Genomic DNA, 26,124 nt, shown 5'->3' with positions numbered 1-26,124 from the left:
CAAAAAAAAAAAAAAACATGTGTTCTGTTTGGGCGCCATTAAAACTCATTAAAATACGTTTTTTTGAAAATTTTCAAGCCACTTTATTTGACTCATGTGGGCTCCACCGCTGCTATATCACTCAACCGTTGCAGAGAGGCCCTTTTTTTCAAGTGGAATGTTGGTCCAAATGGTGAAATTACCTCCTTTGTCAAGGTTTGGGGGGCAGAATCATAACTTTGTGCAGGCTCATTAATTACCCTCTGTGACATACATGCTGTACAATCTGAATTGTATGAGAAATGGGCCCTGCAATTGTTTGAAAACTTGACAAATAATGTGTTTTAATGGCCCAAACGGGGCGACCTCCATTTTTTTTTCCTCGAGCAAAGTGTCTTTTTCTTCTCCATTTGTACACACTACCTCCGATACCTCATTACTTACTCCATTCTCAGTTTGTCCTTTCATTTATGTTGCAGACGTCGATGTAGAGAAGAAAATGGCGAAAACACCTTCCATAACCAGTCTCAAGAAGCTCCAAACGCCACTATTACACTTCCACCAAAGGGATTCGTTTTCATTCGGCCAATTTCCTGTATATCTGTGGATTTATCATAAATTTTCCTTATTTTATTTGTGGAATTCTAAACAGATGAATCAGAGGTATGCGAGGAAGCACAACAAGAAGAGTGGTGAATCTAGTGAGGAAAGTGGACTTAAATTTACAAACGTGATCCTCTTTCCGTTTAATTTTTACCTCTCTCTTCCGCTCTTAATATTTTACAGTTTTCATATGCTTCATTATTCTATTTAAGGTATTTTGTACTTGGGTCTTTATTTTTCTATTAAAAATTCGATGCATTGCATGTAAGTCGTTGATCGAGCCATTGAATTGTATAATTGTTATTATTAAGCCCTGATTTATGAGTATAATTACTTTCTTTTTTTTGGGGGGGGGGGTAACAAAAAAAGGATTTCTGGAAAACTCAGGAGAAAACCTGTCATTTTCAAATCTTGATAGCTTCGGGATACTTATTTATTTGTGCGGGATGCTTCTATTTATCAAATTTAGCTATGCAAGTTCAAGGACTTTTACTTTGTTTTAGGGAAAATCGATTTTTTTATGATGAATTAACTGGTGGGTTTATGTTGTAGGAAGTGGAGGAACTCATTTGATGTGCTAACAAAGACTCAAAGAGATCTCACATAGCCGTGATAAATAAAGGGGTTATATAATAGTGATTGCAGAGAATGTTATGTAGTGGATTTCTAGGAATGTTTATTGAAGCTTCCGAACTTCTTGCTAACCCTTGTGGGTCTGGTGCTGGTTGGTTATGGTATTTAACTCATTGCGGAATACAAGAGTGTAACATCTTTTGGTTATGATAGTTCTTATTGAAGCTCCTGAATTTCTTCTTTACACTTGTGGGTCTGTCACTGGTGGGTTATGATATCTAACTCTTTCTGGAGTACAAAAATGCGGCATCTTCTGGTCACGATGTCCCCATTGCACCTCCAGGTGGTGAGTTCGTGCAGCTTGGCCACCCGATGCTCATCTCTGTGTCTTTAACTGATAGCATTGTCGATAAACTCCCCAAAGCTTGGTATGGTCATCCATTTAGCTCTGCTTTTAGTTATTGATAATTTTGACGCCTTTGCACTTTTAGATTAGTGTGCATGATAATACTTCATTATATCTGACCTATAGCTTCAGTTAATTTTTTAAAGCTTACCCATACATGCTCCTACTTCATTACATCTCATCTATAACTTGTCGAGTTAATTTTTTTCCTTCTTCGGAGGAGGAATGGGGGTGTTCCATATACTATGGAATATGGATGTTGGTTTTGGTCTATTTTTAGCTTATGATATCCTGTTAATTTTTTAATAATTCTGATCTGATATGTGAACCATTTAGTTCTATTAATTATCAACTCCGAGCTCCTCCACATTGATGTTACAAACTGTTCTTGAAGACGGAGAATGACTAAAATCTATGAGTAAAGCCATAAATTCAATTGCGCAAATGGAAGTTCTATGTTGCTACTTTAGCTCCCTTGACTATTAAATTGGGTATTTATTACACTTCCAACAGAGTGAAAATTTACAGTTTCTTCATTAAAGGTCAAATGGTGCGTTCATATAATAGTGGATGAAGCTTGTATTCTAACCTTTTAAGATCTTATTAGAAGAAATGTACAATTAAGTCCTGGAACCTCTTTGTGAGATTATAGTGATGCTATGTATGTGAACTCTTAATAAAGCTGGGTTTCTAGACAATAATTTTGTCTGATAACGCACAATTACTTTGACAGGTGAGTTTAAGACTCAATAATGATGTTTATGAGTATGGGATGTGAACTGATTGCCTAATAGTTGTGTATTGGTTGCAATCACATGAAAAGAAATGATTGGAATTTTTAATTGTTTCTATTTCATAATTGTAGTGACTATTTGCCACAAGTTTCGTTTTAATGCATATATTACAGCAAGATGTTGGCTGATATTATCTGTAATTTGAGACACTACAGGTAGTATCCTGGTCGATTATTAGAATTTATGGTGTTATTGAATGGAAATCACCAATTGGTTGACTGTTTTCTAACTTCTATCCACAGGCTATGGTGGTTCACGAATTTCAGTTGCTTGAGATATGGCTGCATCACTCTACAGGAGATATTGCAAATTACCAATTATCTGAAACCTTCCACGTATGCCCTGCAGGTGGGTCTAAGTCTTCTTTTATACGTACCTGTATGTTATTGTGTTCTTATGTTTTATATTGCAGATGTCACAATCCGTTGTTCTGTTGTTATCAAAGACTTCATAACAACTAGGTATAATATATTGTCCTTGGTCTATACAACTTATTAAATTGGCAAAATAAATAAGCACCATAGATTCCCAATTAAAACTTAATACTCTATTTTCCTTATAGTTCGATCATAACGTATACGCAAATCTAATCTTAAAAAAATAAAATTTTACCATAAGGTCAATATTAAATTTTGTCCTACTTAGAAAACATGTCGAGCATAAGGTTCGTCTATGGGCTAGGCTCATGGTGCTAGATCGTCACAAATAAAAAAAAAAAAGGCCTAATTTCATTTTATTTCTCGGGTTTCTACATCCCTTACACCTTAAACAAAATTTTGTCCTCAAAATTTACCTTACGGATTGTCAAAGAGTGTAAGATGTTTGTTTTTAACTTCCTCTTCTTCTTCCCAAGTAGCTTCTTCGAGTAGCTTCTTTGACTCCATGATTATTCAATTGCACTTTGACCTGTTGAATCTCCTTATTCTGTAATTTATGTACCTTTCGATCCAGTATTCTAATCGATAATTTCTCGTAAGATAAATCTTTACGTACATCTAGGGATTGATAATTGACCACGTGATTAGGATCATGCATATACTTCTTGATCATCGGTATATGAAATACGTTGGCTAATTGATAAGTCACACTTTCGACCCTATCAAATATTCAAAAGGTCCGATATAACGAGGTCGTAGCTTGCCGTTCTTGTCGAACCTAAGCACACCTTTTATTGGTACCACTTTTAAAAAGACTTTATCTCCAACTTGAAATTCTAAGTCCTTTCGTTTGATATCTAGATATCTCTTTTATCTATCTTGCGCTACTTTTATCTTAATGTTGATCTTATCAATGGATTCGACTGTCTTTTCAATGATCTATGGTCCCAAAACTCTCTTTTCTCCGACTTCACCTCAATGAACAGGTGATCTACATCTTCTACCATAGAGAGCTTCATACGGTGCTATTCCAATAGTTGCTTGAAAAATGTTATTATATGCAAATTTCACCAGAGGTAAATACGATTTCGAACTGCCTCCTAGATCCAAAACACAGGCTCTTAACATATCTTCCAAAGTCTGAATGGTTCTTTCAGATTAACCATCGGATTGACGGTGATATGCCGTACTGAATTTTAATTTCGTTCCCATGGCCACTTGTAAGCTCTTCCAAAACTTAGGTCGAACTACCAATGTTGCTAAATGGGTGGTGACTTGCTCTGGTGTGGCAACCATTTCGATTCGTAAATTTTCCAAGTCCTTGATCAACTCCATCTGAGTAGTAGGTAATGATGTCAACCGTCCCATTGACTTCTTACGTAGAGCATCGGCGACAACATTAGCCTTACCATGATGGTAATGAATAGTACAATCATTATCATTTACAAGCTCCAACCATCGCCTCTATCTCATATTCAATTCCTTCTGTGTGAAGAAATATTTGAGACTCTTATGATCTGTGTAAATGTCGCACTTCCCTCCATATAAGTAATGTCACCATATCTTTAATGCATGCACTACTGTTGCAAGTTCTAGATCATGTGTTGGGTAGTTCAGTTCATGTTACTTCAATTGCCTTGACGCATAAGCAATCACTTTTCCGTGCTGCATCAGTACACATCCTAAACCTTATTTGGATGCATCACTATATATAACAAATCCTTCCGAACCTGTGGGTATGGCTAACACGAGTGCTGAAATCAATCGTTGTTTTAGCTCCTGAAAGCTTTGCTCACACTTATTTGTCTATTGAAACTTTACTCCTTTCCTTGTCAATTGTGTCATTGGTCCGGCTATCTTGGAAAATCCTTCTATAAATTTCCGATAGTACCCGGCAAATCCTAGAAAACTTCGAACTTCACCCACGTTAGTTGGTGCATTCCAATTAGTTACTGCTTCCACTTTTATTGGATCCACCTCAATTCCTTGGGCAGTAACTACATAATCGAGGAATCCAACTTGCTCAAGCCAAAATTCACACTTTTTAAATTTGGCGTATAACCTTTCCTTACGCAGTATTTCTAACGCCATTCTAAGATGCTCTTCGTGTTGATCTTTACTCTTGGAGTATATCAAAATGTCATCAATGAAGACTATGATAAATTGATCCAAATACTGATGAAATACACAATTCATTAAATACATGAACATTATCGGAGCATTTGTCAACCCAAACAGCATAACTGTGAACTCGTGATGTCCATAACGAGTTCAGAAAGCTGTCTCGGGTATATCACTTGCCTTAACCTTCAACTGATTGTATCCAGATCGTAAGTCGATCTTGGAAAATACCTTAACCCCTTTCAATTGGTCATATAAATCCTCGATTCTCGGGAGAGGATATTCATTCTTGATGGTCAAACGGTTCAACTCCCGATAGTCAATACACAACCTCATATTTCTATCTTTCTTCTTTACGAACAATACAGGTGTTCCCCAAGGAGACATACTTTGTCGAATAAAGCCATAATCCAACAATTTTTGTAATTGAAATTTTAACTCCTAAAGTTCCTTTGAAGCCATTCTGTATGGAGATTTGGATACTGGTTCAACTCCGGGAACCAAATCTATTGTGAACTCGATCTATCTATCTGGTAAAGTACGAGGTAGGTGTCTTCTGAAAACACATTTATAAATTCTTGTACCACTGGTACGTCCTCAATCTTTGTTGTCGTCTATTTTTCTCCTCAGATGTTAACTAGAAACCCTTGGTTTTAACTAGTCATGGTAGCCTACAATATAAGTGGTAACAAAAATATGATTTGCTATTGCCTCTTTTGAGGATTCTCAGCATCAAAAATTGTGCGACACACTAAACTATTCGTTAGGGAGATGCCCTACTTTTGTATGCCTTATTTCTGGATGTTGATTATGGGCTAGATTACATCTCTCTAGTTGGTCTAGGCAGGTTAGGCATTAGTAAAATGCGTTTTCTATGTCATACATCTAAAATTACCAAATACAATATTTAATTAATAATTCCTACAACTAATCAATTATACAAATTTTAAATTTTTAAAATGCAAAATTTGGACTATTTTTCATAGTTGCCACTTTCAACTACACAAGTCCTATATAATGCTTGTTGGACATTACTTTTACTTTTGTTTCTTGTAAGAGCGCCTTTGAAAGAAGTTAACTTAATTTTTGTTTGTGAATGATTTGTAAAAGAATAGAAAGTGCTTTTAGAGGAAAACTAAATTAGACCGGCTCCTTCAAAAGCTTTCCCAACTAGAAGAAACATTTTTGTAAAATTTAGTCAAACGGATTCAAAAATAACTTTTAGATATCAAAAGCTCCTTCTGACTTTTCAAAATCATGTCAAACGGACCTTTAATAGATTTTCCTTTGGCTACTGTTTTGTTAGAAATTTTCTAACGTATTTTATTTTTGACTTTTGTAGGAATAAATTCATTTAAAAATTTGAAATTAAAGTAAAATAAAAGCTTTTGAAAAAAGGAACAAAATTAATAGAACGCGTTTAGGTGTGCCTAGTCGCGCATTAAATAGTCTACTTCAGAGCTCATTGTCAGGGTGTGGAGTTTCACTTCTAGACGCGTTTTCTGGAAAACTTGTTTTAATATATTAAATCATGAATAAATTATGCATAATTTATCGAAAAATCAAAATTTTAACTCAATTTACTTACACATTATTGTAATAAAATAATTTTGCACAAGATTTGTAATTTTTCTCTAATTTTTAATCCTCACATTTTCAATATATCATTTTTTACTTCAGATAATCTTTTCCAAACTAGTCTAAGAAACCAATTAATAGTAATGCCCCACAATAGCCTTTGGAAAATTGGCTTGTAGAATATAAGTACGAACAAAATATTTATTAATTTCTTACAAAAGCAATATTTGTTTACATGTTCAAACTTGCATTATAAATATTCAATCAACCATGAAAAGTTATCCTTGTAGAGTAAATAATATTTGAACTTCTTACTTGAATGGCATGCCTTCATGCTCCATTCTTGAGCTAATGAGCTATAAAAATGACCGAACTAAGAATTCAAAAACTAATCCTAGATTGAATTTTGGAGACATAAATTAAGTATCCCAATTAGACAATGATCTTATACCTAACATTATTCGTTCTATCCATCCTTTTTCTCAGTTAGACGAACTATTTAACGATCTCTTTTCAGTTAATCAGTTATTGCTTTCTTGTAAGGTTTAGTTGTGGTATTGCGTTTGCCATTAATGCTTGTTCCGTGTCCGTGATAGTATTAAAATGCTTAAGGAGTACTATGCTAGTTCAGTGCTTATTGGTTTTGTTTTGAGGTTAATGGTCTTGATAAAAATGCAAATGCGAAAAAATTCCTGGCTTTGTTCATGAGAACTATGATTGCTTGGAGAAGGGTCAGAAATGTGAGTCTGGATTTGATCATTTCCGGCTTCAACTAACTCAACTTCTTCAAAGGACTTAAAAGTTGGATGCAAGTATGCATCAGCCACAAAATATCTTAAATTGCCATCAAATTCAGTAGCACAATCTTCCACGTCCTTGTTCAACGCTTCCTGAAGAGCTCAAGCGAAGGAAGAAATTATTACCAATCAAGATCCAAAGAAACATCAATGTCAAAGAAAATTAAGTTTAGGACATTGCAATTAGTTATTTCAATAGCATTCTAACATTCAATACTCTTGCAAACATATTGAAAATTCGAGTGTACAAAATTTTGAAATGAAAATGCAAGTGGAATATCACTTCAGTAATTTTGTGTGATCGACTGTCCCTGGACTATCGTAAGAGCAGTAACATTGAATATATCGAATGTTTAGCAACTAAGAGATAACATCTAATTAAGCTAACTTAAAAAGAATTGAATCTAACATTTGAAAAGTATCGATTATGCAAACTGGATCTCATCTTAAGAGGGTACCTTTTGAATGCAGGTTCAAAGCGATTCTTGTAGAACTTATAGAAGATCAATGTTAAGATAAGTAGAATGACGAGAAAAGGAGTGGAACATGCTGCTTTTTTTTTACTCAATTATCCCATTAACAGGATCTGAGATATTAGTAACCTTACTAATATGCGTACATGAACGTGTGGCCAAAAGGCAGTAGCACTTTCATAACGTTGGTTGTTTACATTAATAACCTACATGATAATAAGTAATAAGATTAATGATATAAGATTGACAATAATTATAGTCATTGTCTATCAAAATCGCAGGTTAAAAAACTTAGGAGCTTCACTCAACTGATACCGATCACACAAAAGTGAACATAGTTTACATATGCACACGCCCTTCAAAATATTTACCAATAGGCTTAAGTTGAAGTTGAAACGATTAATAATATAATAGAAGAAGCATGTTTAGCCAAGGTCAAACAAAATGTAAAATAGAGTTTCAAGTAATTCTTTGTTTCTAAACATGTTTGGATAACTTATTTTAAAGGTAACTCTGATACCAATAAAGAATAATAATACATTTTAAAACAAATTTATCGATTTACAAGTTGCAAATAAATAGTTTAAGCTTAGCCAAACATGTTCATAGGAACATTTAGAATTATTTCAAAAATTCAGGACATGCACGTTTCCATAATAGTGCTTCCCTCTGATAATGTCGGTTGACACGAAGATACCAAGACTTGTAAAACTTGAAAATGAGTTAAATGTCTATTTGCAAAGTGTAAGTCGATAAATTTGTTTTAAAATGTATTACTATTCTTTATTGGTATAAGAGTTACCTTTAAAATAAATTATCCAAACATGTTTAGAAACAAAAAATTACTTGAAACTCTCTTTTATATTTTGTTTGACCTTGGCTAAACATGCTTCTTCTATTATATTAATTATTTCAACTTCAACTTGAGCTTGTTGGTAAATAATTTGAAGGGCGTGTGCATATGTAAACTATGTTCACTTTTGTGTGATCGGTATCAATTGAGTAAAGCTCCTTAGTTTTTTAACCTGCGATTTTGATAGACAATGGCTGTAATTATTGTCAATCTTATATCATTAATCTTATTACTTATTATCATGTAGGTTATTAATCTATACAACCAACGTTATGAAAGTGCTGCTGCCTTTTGGCCACACGTTCATGGACGCATAATACTAAGCTTAATAATATCGCAGATCCTGTTAATGGGATTATTGAGTACAAAAAAAGCTACAAGTTTCACTCCTTTTCTCATCATTCTACTTATCTTAACATTGATCTTCTATAAGTTCTGTAAGAATTACTTTGAACTTGCATTCAAAAGGTTCCCTTTTAAGGTGAGATTCAATTTGCATAATCGATACTTTTCAAAAGTTAGCATTTTATTCAATTCTTTTTAAGTTAGCTTAACTAAATGTTATCTCTTAGTTGCTAAACATTCGGTATATTCAATGTTACTGCTCTTACGATAGTCCAGGGACAGTCGATCACATAAAATTACCGAAGTGATGTTCCACTTGCCTTTTCATTTAAAAATTTTGTACACTCGAATTTTCAATATGTTTGCAAGAGTACTGAATGTTAGATTGGTATGTCTTGTTGTTGTCGAATCACTGGTTGATTGCCCCCCATCTGATTTACTTAATCTGAATTATCCACCCACACATATTTAGGATGCTTGTTCAAATCCGGATGGTAGTTGTATGGGTAAGGTCCATTTTGCTTTGATGTAGAAGTCAAAGGACAGCTTGAAGTGATGTGATATGCCCCCAAAACCTGCACACACTGGAGCTGGATGATGTACCATGTGCACAGATTGAGTTAAAGTGTCAAGCTTCTTCGTTATTGCTTCCATCTGTGGTGTCAACATTGTTACTATATCCACATTATATAAACCAACTGTTTTCCTAGGAGCTTCCTTATCTGATAGCCAGTTGTCCTAATTCTTTGCAATTCTTTCAACTAGATTATAAGCATCATCTACCTCGATTGTCAAAATTGATCCGCCCGTAGAAGCATCTACGATATTATGAAATTCAAAGCATAGTCCATTGTAGAATAGATATATTTGCGCCAGTTTAGGAATATTAAGATTTGGACACTTCCTAAATGCGCTTTTGAACCTGTCCCATGCATTTGGATATGTCTCATGGTCCTTCTATTTGAAAGGATATATTGTGTTTCTAATTTGGTGGACTCGAGAATGTAGGAAGAATTTCATGGTAAATTTTTGTACTATATCATTCCACAATACAATGTTCTCAGGAGGTTATGACATCATCCATACTTTCGCATCCTCCTTTAAAGTGTGAGGGAATAAACGCATTCGGAATGTATCCTATGATATTCCCTCATAGCTAATTACATCACACAGCATGGTAAAAACTTGAATATGTTCGCGTGGATTTTCCATAGCTTTCCCACTGAACTTGATATCTTGATGATTTTGAAATGGATTTATGGCATCTGGCCGGATGCAAAAGTGGCTTGTCTGAAGGTTGGATAGACAATAGGAGACTGAATCGATGCAGGTACTGGATTTACATAATCCCTAACCAATATAAGCTGAGCTGGAGGTGGTTGCTGAACCGAAAGTATTGCATTCCATAGTGCATTTTGATCATGATCCTGGTTCTCAGCCATTACTCTCATTCTTTTTACACTCTCCCTTGCTTGAAGGTCATTTCGATCATGTCAAGATCTTATATAACTAGGAAATCATGTATCACAATTAAAGCCTAGAAGAACAAAAAGAAAAATAAAAAAATCAAATCCAATAAAACTAATAAACTCAAATTAAAACTTTATTCTTGGACAATGGCGCCAAAAACTTGTTGGTGTAATACCCGCAAGCGTATTGGATCGTTGATAAGTAATAGAATTGATGAGTTAATAGTCTTCATCCCACAAAGAATAAATTTAATTCAAGTTTAATAATTTCGTATGGAATTTGAATTATGAAAACAAAAGAAATATTTTGATTTGATTTTATACTAAACTAATCTAAGAAAGTAGTAAAATTTGGGATTTTATCAAATTATGGAAGATCGTAATGGATATTGACTCCGCCTATTGCTATTTATTTCAATTCTTGATTTGTAAGATAGTTCCGTTTATATGTTTTTGACAATCGATAATGCTAAATTATTCGATGGTCTTTTCCAAGACACACAAACCTATGATTAACAAGACCCGATCCTATTCCTAGTCTGAATTCATATGAAAATCATGCATTTAGTTCAAGTTATCTATATGATTGCATGTTTGAAAGAGATTATTTCTAATTCTAACTACGTATGTTAATTTTGCCGCAGCCCAGGTTGGGCCGTGAAAATAAAAGTTTGAAAGAGATTATTTCTAATTCTAACTACGTATGTTAATTTTGCCGCATTCCAGACTTGTTGTGAGTATTCCTTTGGGGTGTCAAAAAGGCTCGGTGGCTCGGGAAAAGCCTGAGCCCGTTCGGCTCGTGGCTCGGGCCGAGCCCCATTTTGAGGCATCAGCTCGAGCCCAGGTTGGGCCGTGAAAATAAAAAAATATATATCAAAAAAAAATTACTATAACTGACTGAGGCCATAAAATAAAATAAAATAATTATTGTAAAAAAAAAATATGTATAGCTGCCTTGAAACAGGAAGCAGTATAGCTGTCGTGAATATAGCTACTTGTTAAGGCAGTAGTAGCTACATGTAGTTGGCGTCCAAATTTTCGAATTTCAAATATGAAATTTAAAGTTGGTTAAGTTATTATTATTATTTTTTTTTTTTTATTTTTTTTTTTGCTATAAATATAGAGAAATTTTTTTGAATTTCTATCACTTTGCTTCAATAATTTTCAACTTGAAATATTGTAGTATCAACTTCAATTTCTTTATTGTAATATTCATTATCTTTTATTATAATAGTTATAGATGGATTTTTCAAGCTGAAAAAAAAAGGAAGAGAGGAAAAAAAAATCGAACCGTCTTGGCTCATCTCGGTAAGGCCCGAGCCAAAAGCTCAGGTCGAGTTCAATTTTTTTGATCGAGCTTTTGTTCGGCTCGGGCCTGTAAAAAGCTCGCCCTATTTTACCCGAGTCGAGCTAGAGCCTTGAGTTTCGACTCGCGATTCGTTGTCAACCCTAGTATTCCTACACTACAACAAGCAACCCTAGTATTCCTACACTACAACAAGCAACTAACTATTTAATTGATGGTCAAACAATTCATTAGTGCAATGGAAATTCAAAATTAATCAAAAAACAAAAGAATTAAACTAAATTACTTATCTTGAATTAAAAATAAATAAAGCACAGGGCACGTCTCATCCAATACAAAGGAGGAATTAAGTTTACATAACGTCAATGGTAAGATAGTGAATTATACTTGGAAAATGATAATAGTCAATTTATGATTGAATTTGAGCCTTCAGACTTATTTTTTTTCTTCTTATAATTATAATTCCCTAGTAGCCACTTTGAACCAATACACATATATAATCGTTTCTTTTCATGCACCTATGTTATCCAAACCTCTTCACAATGGAATAAAGTCTATAAACATTCATTTTTGAAACCTTTATGCTTTCCAAGTATATAATAGGTATTGAATGCCATTTAAGAAGAAAAGCAACGAAGAAAAGCGATAAGAGTTTATAAGTGCTCTGATGAAGTGATGAATCTTAAAAGAAGAAGGGGAATTTCAAAAGAAAAACATGAACAATTGATAATAATAAAAAAAAGAAGAGAAAAAAAAAGTGAATTGTTGTTGGGAATTGAAAGATTGAGGAATGCGTTGATGTAAAGTATTGATATGTTGAAATACTTGTTGAGATGCCTAACTAGATACTTGAAAGTCCTTAAATTCTTTCTGCCTTACTTTTCATATAACCCAACATAACCCTTTTCATACCCTTGCATTAGTTGTTTTGATCTTTAGTAAAATTGTGGTAAGAAGTTGAGGAATTCTCATTTGAAAATATGCCTATCATAAGATCAATATTTGCATGTTGCTTGTTCGTAAATTTTAAGCCTCCATGTTCTAAGTGTATATCTTTCTCAGCTCTATAGAGAGAACCACACTAAACACTTCGATACCTGTGAGTTATGGGGCTGAACCTTTAGCTTGAGACATACTTGATGTTACATGTGTTAGGGTTGGTGGTAAGATGGCTATAGCTTGACGTAAACTCACACATTTGACAAGTATTTTTGATATCTTGATGATCATGGCATTGTTACGTTCTTGTGGTGTTGAGTTTGAAAAGAAACCTTTAGCTTGAGACATACTTGATGTTACATGTGTTAGGGTTGGTGGTAAGATGGCTATAGCTTGACGTAAACTCACACATTTGACAAGTATTTTTGATATCTTGATGATCATGGCATTGTTACGTTCTTGTGGTGTTGAGTTTGAAAAGAACATGAATAACGGTTGAGTTGGAACTTAATAATTATACTTGTATCATGATCTAACCATTTTTTTGTTTGTTCCGCCTTGAATTGCTAAGAACTAGCAATAAACAAATTGGGGGGTGTGATAAGAGTGTAAAATATAAAATTTTTCCCTCTTAATTATTGGATTCGTGTGATTATTTGATATCAAAATGCACTAATTATACTTATATTTTGATTCAAGTTACATTTTGGTAGAAATGTGAAACCCAATCGAAAAAGTTACGCATTGGTTTTCAGCCTCATATTGAGACCCATTTTTTACCTAGAAAACGATCGAATTGGAAGATATTTCTAAAGAAAATTTGTATCCCTTTGAGTTATCTTTCTAATACACTTTGAATCACCTCAACCAGACATTGGGAGAAAAAGTTATGGCCAAAATACTAAAAGCTGTCCGGAGGAGGAAAATTTATACTATGTGTACGCGAGATTCCAAAAATCCACTACTAAGGCTTAAACAAGTCTACTATGTGTATGCACCATAAGAACCATGCGTACGCACGATTCATTCTGGTACTCAAATATTCAGTTTCCTAATTTTATACAGTCACTTGTGCACAAGGGCGGAGCCAGCCAAGGAGAGTTGTGGGGTCAAATTACCAAACAAATTAATCATGGGGGCAAAACTTGAAAATTACAAGGACTTTTTTGAAAATTTTGATATTTAAATTTCATTCTAATTGATAAATTATTTTCATACACTTCACGAAACCCTAATTTTTGATCCTTTAAGTAATTTTCCATCTCCCTGTAGATATGACACCCCAAAGTTGTACTACAATTACCACGTTATATTTTGGACGTAATCATGAATTTTTCGTCCAGAAAAATTTAATATAAAATAAATTGATTGAGGAAAATTTAAATAATTATATTTTGTCCATATTAATTAAATTAATATGTAGTCTAATTTAATAATTTTTCAATCCAGGAAAATTTAATCTAAATTAAATTAATGAAAGAAAAATCGATGTTTAATGATATGCTTCCTATTCCTAGTATAACGTGTGATGTCACAAATAAATATATATGTCATGATATCTAGAATAACAATATTTCAAACAATAATTTAAACCATTCATGGAGCCATAAAAATAACAATTATTCGTGGCCCAAAAACGACTCAAGAAATAAATTAAAAACTAATTGGACCCAAGCCCAATATCTAATCTAAATCTTCAGTCCAAAAATCTTCAAGGATCAAAGAGAAGATCATTATGAGATACCGAAGCATCTTCATCCCAAAATATAGTTCCAGTCAAATGCTTCATCTTCTCCTTTGAAAATAAAGTATTGTAAGCCTTTTCAATGGTAAGCGCGTCACGATTGTGCAATATCATGTCCGGAAACGACGAGTATGAAGCGGGTGTTCATTAGGATCGAGGCTAGATCCTCATCATATTTGACCTCCAATGTCTCTAAATCCATGACAATTTCCTTAAACACTATTAGTTGGTCTTCCACTGATCCTCCTTCTGCCATACGATGTGAATGAAATCTTTGCTTTAGATGCAGTTTGCTTGTAAGACTTTTGTTCATGCACAATTGCTCCAGTTTTAACCACAAAGCAACTGTCGTTTTCTCCTTCAATATGTCTTGCAGAATGTTATTAGAGAGGTAAAGATGGACCTATGATAAAGCCTTCCAATCTTTCCATTGTTTCACCTCCATTGTCCAATTTGCTAACATTTTATCGAAACACAACCCTCACCTTTACTTGCCACAGCAAAAATCTCATATTGCGATCTCACAGCAAAATATCATATTTTAATATAGTCATCTCTGAAAAATCTCAATCAAATCACAAAAAACTTGCACCCTAGCTCTGAATACACTTATTGGACCCAAAGGCGTTGCAAGAATTGAGGTTAATGGACTCAATATGAAATATGTTTAATCACAACGATTAAAACAAGATTAAAGTAAACAAAATTGAAGAGAAATTAGTAGAAGAATCGATGTTTTTATTAAAAGATAGTATGTGGAGAGAATACAAAAATTCAACAATGAAGTTTAAACTAAATTGAATGAAGAGCCCACTATTTATATGTACATACCATAACATAAAGATGAAAATAATATAAAAAAATAATGTGAAATAAAGGAAATAATATTTTCCAATAAAATTACGTGAAATAGAGAAAACAATATTTTTCAATAAAATCACGTGAAAATAAGAACGTCATATTTCCAAAAAAAATTAAAAAAATCCAACCTAATCAGGGGCACAAAATCTAACAAGAAAATTGTGTCATCTTGGAAGAATATGATTAAATTATGTTTTGTAGCATATTTTTTGAACAGGAGGTATGACTGACTATAACTCCGACGACACTATCTTTCACTCTTCTTTTATTCTCAATGATTTTCATTCTGAATGAAGATTTAATTGGTTACAGGTTCGCAAGACACATCGGTGTTTCAATTCCCATGAAAGCCACTTTCTTTATTACGTACATAATGGTCGATGAGTGGTCTAGGATTTGCTAGCGAGATGCTCCTATTGAAATCTTTAGTGATTTTCCACCTAAAGAACAGATTCATTGTAAAAACTGAAAGAGACCTGGAGAAGCCCTGAACCCCGGAGGCATTGATTTTCCCATGACTCTCCCCAGACTTCAATTGTAATTCCTTCTGGGCATTGTATATATTGTTGTTACGCCGATTCTTCTTCCTTTTATACTGTTCTTTTTTGCCTTAGCATATATCGTGTATCGTCATCAGGTTAGTTCTCAATTGAATTTTTGTTTAATTTTATCATTTCAATTTATGCAAATGTTAACGTGAAGACATTTAACTCATGCAAATGTTAACGTGAAGACATTTAACTCATTTTCAAGTTTTATGAGTCTTGGTATATTAATGTCAACCGACATTATCAGAGGGAAGCACTATTATGGAAATGTGCATGTCCTGAATTTCTGAAATAATTCTAAATATTCTTATGAACGTGTTTGGCTAAGCTTAAACTGTTTATTTGCAAAGTGTAAGTCGATAAATTTGTTTTAAAATGTATTATTATTCTTTATGGGTATAAGAGTTACCTTTAAAATAAGTTATCCAAACATGTTTAAAAACAAAGAATTACTTGAAAATCTCTTTTACATTTTGTTTGACCTTGGCTAAACATGCTTCTTCTATTATATTAATTGTTTCAACTTCAACTTGAGCCTATTGGTAAATATTTTGAAGGGCGTGTGCATATGTAAACTATGTTCACTTTTGTGTGATCGGTATCAGTTGAGTGAAGCTCTTTAGTTTTTTAACCTGCAATTTTGATAGACAATGGTTGTAATTATTGCCAATCTTATATCATTAATCTTATATTATCATGTAGGTTATTAATGTATACAACCAACGTTATGAAAGTGTTGTTGCCTTTTGGCCACACGTTCATGGACGCATAATACTAAGCTTAATAATATCGCAGATCCTGTTAATGAGATTATTGAGTACAAAAAAAGCTGCAAGTTCCACTCCTTTTCTCGTCATTCTACTTATCTTAACATTGATCTTCTGTAAGTTCTGCAAAAATCGCTTTGAATCTGCATTCAAAATGTACCCTCTTAAGGTGAGATCTAGTTTGCATGATCGATACTTTTCAAAAGTTAGCATTTAATTCAATTCTTTTTAAGTTAGCTTAACTAGATGTTATCTCTTAGTTGCTAAACATTCGGTATATTCAATGTTACTGCTCTTACGATAGTCCAGGGACAGTCGATCACATAAAATTACCGAAGTGATGTTCCACTTGCCTTTTCATTTGAAAATTTTGTACACTCGAATTTTCGATATGTTTGCAAGAGTAAAGAAATTGATGTTTCTTTGGATCTTGATTGGTAATAATTTCTTCCTTCGCTTGAGCTCTTCAGGAAGCTTTGAACAAGGACGTGAAAGATTGTGCCGCTGAATTTGATGGCAATTAATCTTTTGCAGCTGATGCATACTTGTATCCAACTTTTAAGTTCTTTGAAGAAGTCAAGTTAGTTGAAGCCGGAAATGATCAAATCCAGACCCACATTTTCGACCCTTCTCCAAGGGATCATAGCTCTCACAGACAAAGCCAAGAATTTTTCAATGCGAGATCAACGCCGAACTTTGAGTTTTTGACCGTAGATATAATGATGATAAAAATATAAAACAATATTATGATAATACTATTAATGACGTAGTTTATAAATAACACTTCTTGCTTATGAGTTTTCATACTTTCATATCATTGTGCAATGACTTCATTATCAATTTGCTTTTTTATCAAGACCATTAACGTCAAAACAAAACCAATAGACACTGAACATGCATATTACTTCTTAAGCATTTTAATACTATCACAGACACGGAACAAGCATTAATCGCAAAAGCAATACCACAACTGAACCATACAAGAAAGCAATAACCAATTAACTAAAAAGAGATCGTTAAACAGCCGTCTCCAAAAATTCAATCTAGGATTAGTTTTTGAATTCTTAGTTCGGTCATTTTTATTGCTCAAGAATGGAGTATGAAGGCATGTCATTCTAGTAAGAAGTTCAAATATTATTTACTCCACAAGGATAACTTTTCATGGTTGATTGAATATTTATAATGCAAGTTTGAACATGTAAACAAATCTTGCTTTTGTAAGGAATTAATAAATATTTTGTTCGTACTTTATTCTACAAGCCAATTTTCCAGAGGCTATTGTGGGGCATAAGTAGTAATGGGTTTCTTAGACTAGTTTGGAAAAGATTATCTATAGTAAAAAATGATACATTGAAAATGTGGGGATTAAAAATTAGAGAAAAATTACAAATCTTGTCCAAAATTATTTTATTGCAATAATGTATAAGTAAATTGAGTTAAAAAATTGATTTTTCGATAAATTATGCCAAATATATGCATACATGATTTAATATATTAAAACCAATTTTCCGAAAAGCGCGTCTAGAAGTGAAACTCCACGCCCTGATAGTGAGCGCAAAAGTTGACTGTTTAATGCGTGACTAGGTACCCCTAGACGCGTTCTATTAATTTTGTTCCTTTTTTTACTTTAGTTTCAAATTTTTAAATGACTTTATTTGTACAAAAGTCAAAAATAAAATACGTTAGAAAATTTCTAACAAAACAGTGGCCAATGGAAAATCTATTAAAGGTCCGTTTGACATGATTTTGAAAAGTCAAAAGGATCTTTTGATATCTAAAAATTGTTTTTGAATCCGTTTGACTAAATTTTACGAAAATGTTTCTTCTAGTTGGGAAAGCTTTTGAAGGAGCGGGTCTAATTTAGTTTTCCTCTAAAAGCACTTTCTAAAAGAAAGTTCTTTTACAAATCATTCTCAAACAAAAATTAAGTTAACTTCTTTCAAAGGCTTTTTTACAAGAAACAAAAGTAAAACCATTGTCGAACAAGCATTATATAGGACTTGTGTAGTTGAAAGTGGAAACTACGAAAAATAGTCCAAATTTTACATTTTGAAAATTTAAAAATTATATAATTGATTAGTTGTAGGAATTATTAATTAAATATTGTATTTGGTAATTTTAGATGTATGACATAGAAAACGCATTTTACTAATGCCTAACCCACCTAGAAAATTAAATATTGTATTTGGCAATTTTAGATGTATGACATAGAAAACGCATTTTACTAATGCCTAACCCACCTAGACCCACTAGAGAGATGTAATCTAGCCCATAAACAGCATCCAGAAATAAGGCATACAAAAATAGGGCATCTCCCTCGCAAATAGTTTAGTGTAGCACAATTTTTTATGCTGAGAATCCTCAAAAGAGGCAATAGAAATCATATTTTTGTTACCACTTAAATTGTTGGCTACCATGACTGTTTAAAACTAATATTAATATTCTAGAATCCAGTGAGAAATGGAGAAAATTTAGAAACTCATAATGGGATCACTGCTTTAATTGATTCTTCATCCGAATTTTCAGCTTCTTATTCTCTATTTTTCTCATTAGTGAAAATCCATGGCCAGTGGACTACACCAATTAGGCGTAATTCAAGGTGATGTAATCTTTATTTTGCTGCCAACATGTAATTTTCTTGGGTGCTCTTAGTTTAGATGCAATTGTGACTCCAATGAATCCATTGAGTAATTTGTTAGAGATTAAAAAAAGGCAGGTTCTTGATTTAAATCCAAGTTTTGCATTTTTAGTTCCTAATAAAGCGGATGAATTGAGAATTGCAGTCGGAGGTTATTCTGTAAACGGGGCTCCAGATTATGTAAATTTTGTATTCATCAGGCACTATTCAATGCTGATGAGATGGCAAGAGCTATAGATAGATACGCTGTAACTCATTTTCCCACCATGTCGCCATTGATGGGATTAATAAGGAAAGTCAAGAGTTGTACGGGCTATTTTGGCCTTTGAGAGCTTGAAACAGGTTTCGTGTGGTGCGGCTTCGTTGAGCACGAAATTCATAGAATTCTTGATGGAATTTTTTAAAAACAGAGTAAGAAAAAGATGAAAAACTTGAAGATTATACATACTACACGGTTGGAGCATATATATGTAATACAAAAGATTTCAACCATGCTTTTAGTCAACAACTCCTACCTACTACAACCTTATTTGTTGACGGCATTTCTATAACAATGCAAGACCATATCATTATAGATATTTTAATCACTAAAAATACAATTACATAGACTTGATTTAAATACACAAAAATACCAGACTTTGGTACAGCAAAAGTGACAACCAATGTCAATACTCCTCGACACTTTTGCTGAAAACACCAAGGCATTTTCTCTATGTTTCAAACCTTCCTTTTGATAAGGATTTAATTAAAATGTCATCATATTGATCTTCAACATTGCAGTGCACTAGCTTCATGATTTTCTTGTGCTTGCCTGATTGCATGATACTTGATCTTGATGTGCTTTGTTCTTCCATGAAACACTGGATTCTTAACCATTGCAACAGCTAATTGATTATCACAGTAAATAACGGTTGCATCAGCTGGTTTGTGGTTAAGATTTTTCATTGAGTTCCAACAAATAACACTTGATCCCATATAAAATACATATCCAAAAGTGTTTTTCATATCATCAAAGGATCCAGTCCAATCATTGTCAGTATAGCCAATTAAATCCAAAGTTTATGGCCTCCTAAACCAGATTCCCATCTCTCCATTCCCTTTGGTGTATCTTAAGACTCTCTGTGCAACTTGGAAGTGTAATTCACTTGGCTCTTGTCTAAATTAGGAAAGCATATTTGCAGCAAATGTAATGTCTGGTCTAATGATTGTTAAATACAATAAGCTTCCCACCAAACTTCTATAAACCTTTTCATTAGATTTCTTGCTTCCATATTCCTTTATCAGCATTAAATTTTGTACCAAGGAAGTACTCACTAGTTTACAATTCTCCATGCTGAATTTCTTCAAAATTTTCTTACCATATCTCCTTTGATAGACAAAAATTCCATCTTGTGTTTGATTTATTTCCATACGAAGAAAATACAGCATTTTCCCCAAATCTGTCCTATCAAATGCCATCTTCATTTCACCTTTCGCTCTGTCAATTAAAGCTTGATTGCTGCCTATTATTAGGTCATCAACATACAAGGAAATGATAATCAATTCTTCCTCCACTTGCTTTATATAAAGTGTTTGCTCATTAACACTTTTGATGAAGCCAAGGCAGCCTAAGTATTCATCAATTCTACTGTACCAGGCTCTTGGAGCCTACTTCAATCCATACAAGGTCTTCCTCAACAAATAAACTTTATCCTCCTCCAATTACTAGGAAACCATCTGATTGTTCAATGAAAATCTCTTCATTTAAATATCTGTTTAAGAAGGCTGTTCCAATTGATATATTCTCAAGCCTCTTTGAGCAGCAATGGCAAACAACAATCTAATTGTTTCATACTTGCCACAGGAGCAAATGTATCTGTAAAATCAATGTCATATTGCTAAGCATATCCTTTCACAACTAACCTGGCTTTGAGTTTGTTGACTGAACAATTAGAGTTTAGCTTAGTTTTAAACACTCATTTAACTCCAATCACATTTTTATCCTTTGGTCTATCAACCAACAGCCAGGTTTCATTCTTTTCTATCATACTTAGCTCCTCTTTCATTGCAACCATCCGAACCTGTGAATTTGTTGCTTCATTGAAGTTTGAAGGCTCTGTTCGTGTAATACCCTCAAGCGTACAGAATCGTTAACAAGTAATAAAATTTATGAGTTAAGAGTTATCGTCCCACAGAGAATAAATTTAATTTAAATTTAATAATTTCGTATAGATTTGAATTATGAAAACAAACGAAATATTTGGATTTAATTTATACCAAACTAATCTAAGAAAGCTGTAAAAGTTCGGGTTTTATTAAATTACGGAGGATTGTATTGGATTTCGACTCCACCTATTGCTATCTATTTCAATTCTTGAATCGTAATCTAGTTTCATTTATGTGTTTTTGACAATCGATAACGCTAAATTATTCAATGCTCTTTTTCAAGGCACACGAACCTATGATTAACACGACCTGATTCTATTCTTAGTCTGAATTCATATAAAAATCACGCATTTAGTTCAAGTTATTTATATGATTGCATGTGTGAAAGAGATAATTCATAATTCTAACTACACAACCAAAATTATCTATATGATCCCTGTCAACCAAAGCTGCCCTTATTTTCTCGATAAGCGTGTATATATATAGGTGCAATCAGTCGACCAATTTGATGAACAAATTTACCCCATTTCTCCCCCGGTTGCCCTCAAGTTGCGTGAATATACATTAATAACAGCAGCCCCATATTTCTGTGCGTCTTTTGTATATATATTTAACCTAGCAGCCAAGTTTGACTTTCCAAAGGACTCCAATTCAAAGCAATTAATCCATATTATCCTGCAAGTCGTTAGTCTTTCTAAATTATGAAATTTAATCTCCAACTTTCATCCATCGGCCAAATTAATCCATGCACTTTAGATTTTACCATTTTCACCCATTTTATGCTTCTTTCCTTCAATTCCTTTTTATTTGTGGAGTTTTACCTATTAAACGTAAAACACAACAATTTAGAATATATTATGTCAAAAGAACTATCAAATATCATTATTTTAAGTACCGAATAAGTATATAAAATGTACTTATCAAATACCCCCAAACTTAAACATTTGTCTGTCCTCAAACAAAAATATAACCGGACCATACATACAAATCAGAAACCTTTTATTTAACTTGTTGTGCTACTTAAGTCTGGAGAAAGAGTCAAGACAAACCTCGGGAGCCATCCAGAATGCAGTTCCCTTTCATGATTTCACGTCATTTAGCTTGGTAGCCTGAACAATAATAGCTTATTAGAAATAATCACAATAGTAATTGTAGTAAACTATTTCCAAAACTGTGGAAGATAAAAAGGCACTGTAACCAGAGGAGGGGAAAAAAAGGAGCAAATTGAACCCTTGCAAGGCCAAAATCTGCAAGTTTGACAGATCCACTTGCATCCACCAATATATTTGCACATTTGATATCTCTGAGATAAGAGGAAAAATTATGAGAGTTTAGCATTGTTTAGTTTTATAAAACTAAAAAATGGAATTCACTGCCATATCAACAACTCATTCAACATTCAGGAAAGTCCGTTAGGAACTCCATAAATCATTTATTGGAAGTTAGTGTAGATCATAAAAAAAGTGCAAATGAGATTAAACAAGATGTTTTGGTTTAATCACCTGTGGACCACATCTCTGTCATGCAAATATTTTAAACCATGTAAAATCTGTCTGGTATAAGCAGAGACCTGTGAATCTTGAAGGTTATACTTCTGGTAAAGGCTCAAGAGGGAGCCATTAATAACGAAGGGCAAAGTTAACCTACCCCATGCTAAATTTAATTAGCAGAATGGAGATGCACAATAATAAAGAAGGACCACAAAAGCAATAAAATTTACATTATATGGGCTTCACAAATCACAGTTGTGGATTAACATCATCAATTATATTTTTGTCAAAATACTCAAGTCCTCAATCCATTATCGATGCATATCACAATTCACAGCCAAATCAATACTATACTCGTATATTCCTCAAAAGGGAAACCAACTGCCTTGTGCTACAAAGAGAGATGATTCAACAGCATCTAAACAACGGCTACTCTAAGATAACTTATATGCAGTAATATAAATTATGAATGGGGAAACTTATTTTGTTTGTTGCGTCACTATTATAAATATATAGTAAATTGCTTACTAAAAATAGAAATAATAAAACAAATCATCTTGAAAATTCCATCAAATCATCTTGAAATAAAACAAAAGCAGCACAAATTAAAACTGCAATTCCATCAAATCATCTTGAAATAAAACAAAAGCAACACAAATTAAAATACAATATATCTTGAATTTTCTCCAAGAATCTCGTGAGTATTTTGAAGTCGACCATAATATGTATTATAACAAACAGAAAATAAATAGAAAAAATTGAAAAGGAAAAAGAGAAAAATGTTGGAAACATTTATCATCACATACCCAGTAGATAACAAACCAAGCCTCACGCCCCTATCTTCGTCGCATAAGGCTCTCCACCCCCTACTGCAGCCAAGTCCTCATAATAAGCGCCACCCATCTCTTACCGGGACCCAGCTAATGAAGATAAATTGGGGCTCAGAGAGAGAGAGAGAGAGAGAGGGACGTGCATACAGGTAAGACGAGATGAGGAAATCGATTAGAGAGGGATGCGCAGCCACAATCGTAATCGTAGTCGCAGCCGTAAGGAGGCAGAGAGCAGATTGTTTCATGCCCTAATCCATGAAGCTCAATTTTATATTAGGATCCAACGGTTGATATTGGTTATTGACAATCTACGGTCCTAATCTATTGGGAGAAAATGAATTATTTTAGGTGGGAATCGAAACATTTTGAATTTCCCGATCGAATTTTTCATTGGTAACTATACAGTATTAATGTATATGTACAAAATGTAATACAAAATTGTTGGAGGGGCGGCTACATGATTTTTCCAATTTTAATATTTTTTTTTGAACAAAATCATCAGTTAAGAAATTCTGTCACTAAATTATTATTAATATTTTTTTAAAACTATTACCTACGAATTAGCAACAGGATTGTACCAACCAAATACTTTCATTGGTAAATCTGTCGACAAATTAATATATAATTTTTAAAAATAATAAAATGATAAATCGCTTTTAAGCCGTTGCTAATCCGTTGATAGTAGCAATAGAAGACGACTGTTACTAAAATTTTGTCTCTATTGCTACTTTTTTTTAGCTGTGTCATAGATACCCAACATACCGCTTCTCTTCACAAAAAAAGCAAGCTTGCGATTGCAAATGAACGGGTGGTTGTAACGATCTTGTTTATTTTCTTGAAAACTTTTCACATTATCAAATCTAAAATTATTTGTAATTAGAAAGTAAATAAACATTGTGAATAAGTACGCTTACAAAAGGGAAAACAAATAAATCAGTTCAAGATAGGGGCGGCTATTAATTTGAAGAGTCATTACATTATAAAAATACATTGATTTGAGTCTTGGGAGGTGAGCGACGACGGTGGTCGGCAGTGGAAAGGCAGAGAGAGACGAGAGTGAGAGCTTCAATGGATAAAATGGTCAATCCATTCAATCTTTGTTGTGACATGGTTGATCGGAGATAAGTCGTGATCAATTTCAATCTAGCGAAACTTTTTTTCGCTGATGTAACTGTAACTGGTATAGTGAGCAAAATCTTATAAGCAATGCAAGCATTCAAAAAACAACTATTCATTTTCTTCAAGTAATTTAGCACATCAATTGCTCTTTTTGTTTCTCTAGGTCAAATTCTTATGATATTGGACAAATCTTTTCCATATTTTCTAAGATTTTAGAGTTCTATTCCTTTTATAACTTATATTCTAGGATTAGTATAAATATTAGTTTATTACTTCATTGTATTTTTACGACATATTATTTTGAGAATTAATACGAAAGGCAATTTGCTTTCAATTCTTTGTTCTTAATTGAACATATTAAACTTATCAAGAGATTATTCTTGTGGCATTTTACAAATCGAGTGTGGATCTTGAATTGTGTAATCAAGGGGTTCTTCAAATAACGTTCTTGCTGGGTTTGTTGGTTCATTAATTTAAGGTTCAATCTCCAAACCTTTTATTTGACTTTTCTGAGGTTCGGAACAATCTAGTTGTGGGTTTCGTAATCAACGCAGCTACAGGGTTCGCATCAGTATTGAAAGCATGTAACAACTTATATCGAATTACCATACCAAACAATAACTCAAAATTTTGAAGTTCATATATTGCTAATGACTCAGATTCAGTCTTTGTTTTAGGATCTTCAGCAATGTTTGCCAAGTCAAGTAAAGCATATCTTATTCGTACATATTGCTCTTTTATAGGCTTGACACTTTCAACATGACTTTCTCAGCACGTTTGTGACAATAGCTTAAGTGTCAGACCTTCAACCTTATCTTTAAAAAATTTTCATCGCTTCGGAGAAGAAGAGAACACTGAATAGATGCTTTGTATCACTCCAAAGAAGGACATAGCTTTAGAACAACAATTTGACATATCACATAATGCTAGATTAAGGCTATGACAACCACATTGAGTTTAGAAAGCTCTAGGATTTAATTCAAGTAACCTTTTTTGTACACATTTGCGTCTCCTGCTCATGTTAGCTCCATTGTTATACCCTTGATCTCTTATATTATCAATATCAAGCTTAAGTGATCCGCTAAAACTAAGCGAAGGTAGGCCGAGTTCTAGAAGACCAATTGACGAGAAAAGGAGAATACAATTTTCTTGAGAAAGATAATAACACTTCTCATTAAAAAATTCAATCCAATATTCTTGTACCATCGACAAGTCCATTCATTCGTCCACACATCTTATTACTAGAGACATTTTGTTCATCATGACTCGCATTTGGAGTACAATCAAGTATATTAAGGTAATTGAAAACCTTCAATAAAGTTAATATTATATATATTATATTGATATAATATAATTTACTTTCTTCACA

At 33.3% G+C, this 26,124-nt stretch overlaps 1 long non-coding RNA gene across 5 annotated transcripts; it reads right to left on the bottom strand.

Moving 5' to 3' along the window:
- Positions 1-19,583: 19,583 nt before the first annotated feature.
- On the bottom strand, positions 19,584-23,899 carry LOC111412358. Of its 5 annotated transcripts, XR_002706050.1 has the most exons (4): positions 23,613-23,899; positions 22,819-22,886; positions 22,515-22,619; positions 19,584-22,425 (listed from the first exon to the last, which is right to left on the bottom strand). It is a non-coding gene; the product is annotated as an uncharacterized LOC111412358 (long non-coding RNA). The 5 variants fall into 5 exon arrangements; XR_002706048.1 differs by having other exon boundaries at positions 19,584-22,619; XR_002706047.1 differs by lacking the exon at positions 22,819-22,886 and having other exon boundaries at positions 19,592-22,425; positions 23,613-23,898.
- Between the last annotated feature and the right edge of the window lie 2,225 nt (positions 23,900-26,124).

This window comes from Olea europaea, chromosome 16 (genome assembly GCF_002742605.1).
Source record: "Olea europaea var. sylvestris chromosome 16, O_europaea_v1, whole genome shotgun sequence".
NCBI classification, from domain to species: domain Eukaryota; kingdom Viridiplantae; phylum Streptophyta; class Magnoliopsida; order Lamiales; family Oleaceae; genus Olea; species Olea europaea.
The sequence above is the reverse complement of the archived record's forward strand: the minus strand, read 5'-3'. Positions and strand labels throughout refer to the sequence as shown.